The 1,446-nt window shown below is 39.1% G+C and overlaps 1 protein-coding gene across 3 annotated transcripts in view; it reads right to left on the bottom strand.

The window, feature by feature from the left end:
* The window catches only part of DIPK1A (divergent protein kinase domain 1A), a 131,309-nt gene that overhangs the window by 43,017 nt on the left and 86,846 nt on the right, over window positions 1-1,446 (bottom strand). The gene's annotated exons all lie outside the window — the stretch shown is intronic.

Below are 1,446 nucleotides of genomic sequence, written 5' to 3'. Positions count from 1 at the left end.
TCTAGTTTTCTGATAGCATCCTTAGGATTCTCTATGTATAGTATCATGTCATCTGCAAACAGTGACAGTTTTACTTCTTCTTTTCTGATTTGGATTCCTTTTATTTCTTTTTCTTCTCTGATTGCCCTCGCTAAAACTTCCAAAACTATACTGACTAATAGTGGTGAGAGTGGGCAACCTTGTCTTGTTCCTGATCTTAGAGGAAATGGTTTCAGTTTTTCACCATTGAGAATGATGTTGGCTGTGGGTTTGTCATATATTCCCGTTGTGGAGCACAGGCTCCAGACGTGCAGGCCCAGTGGCCATGGCTCACGGGCCCAGCCGCTCTGCGGCATATGGGATCCTCCCAGACCGGGGCACAAACCCGTGTCCTCTGCATCCGCAGGTGGACTCTCAACCACTGCGCCACCAGGGAAGTTCCATCATATGGTTTTTATCCTTCAATTTGTTAATATGGTGTATCACATTGATTGATTTGCATATATATTCATGTGTTCTTTAATTTCTGAAGATCCTGCTGCTTCACATTTTAAAATAAAGATTAAGGAAAAAGCCATAAATGACATCTGTAGCTATTAACTAATTTTATTCCCCTGTGTGGCACTCACTAAAATGTTCCCAGTGGCCTGTTCCATACCAATTACCTAGACAAACTAGACTTTGATTAAGAAATGTAGTTACTGTTTCTGACCTTTTTATTTTGCTGAACTATCCAAAATATGGCCCAGCAGATTTTCTGTTCTGCTGATTTTGTGCCTAGCTACTAGTGGTACATTGCTTTATTCCAAATTATGCTCCTGAAAGTCATGATAAGAATTTTAGTAAATACACTACAGCAGTGATTCTCAACTGGAGTCAATTTTGCCCCCAGGGGATACCTGGCAATGTGTGGAACTGGGGAGTGCTACTGGAGTCTTGTGGGTAGAGCCAGAGATGCTGTTAAACATCCTTCAGTGCACGGAAGTGCCCTTCACAACAAAGAATTATCTGCCCAAATGTCAATAGTGCTAAGGCTGAGGAAACTTGTATTATGGTTACACAGTAAAATGAAAACAAAAATTAAGCAGTTGAAAGAATCAAATTTGTATGACACTATCATTTTATTTTAGTCTTTAAGGCATAAACTACTACTAATTAGAAAAATGTAACATCTGTCTGGAAATAACAGAAGTAATTCTTTATGACTAAATGATTGGCAATATCTTATTATAAATAAAGAAAAATCACTGGAGATGGAAAATATATAAATGATGAAATAAACTTTCCAACCAATTCTACTGTAAAGAATAGTGATACTTTTTCTTCTTTTTTTTATATCGTTTGATCTCACTGTATAACTTTATTTCAAAACAAATCTGAAGGGCTTCCCTGGTGGCACAGTGGTTGAGAGTCTGCCTGCCAATGCAGGGGACACGGGTTTGTGCCCCGGTCCGGGAAGATCCCACA

The sequence above is a fragment of the Physeter macrocephalus genome, chromosome 4 (genome assembly GCF_002837175.3).
Source record: "Physeter macrocephalus isolate SW-GA chromosome 4, ASM283717v5, whole genome shotgun sequence".
NCBI classification, from domain to species: domain Eukaryota; kingdom Metazoa; phylum Chordata; class Mammalia; order Artiodactyla; family Physeteridae; genus Physeter; species Physeter macrocephalus.
Note: the sequence above shows the minus strand (reverse complement) of the source record. Positions and strands in the feature narration are given on the sequence as shown.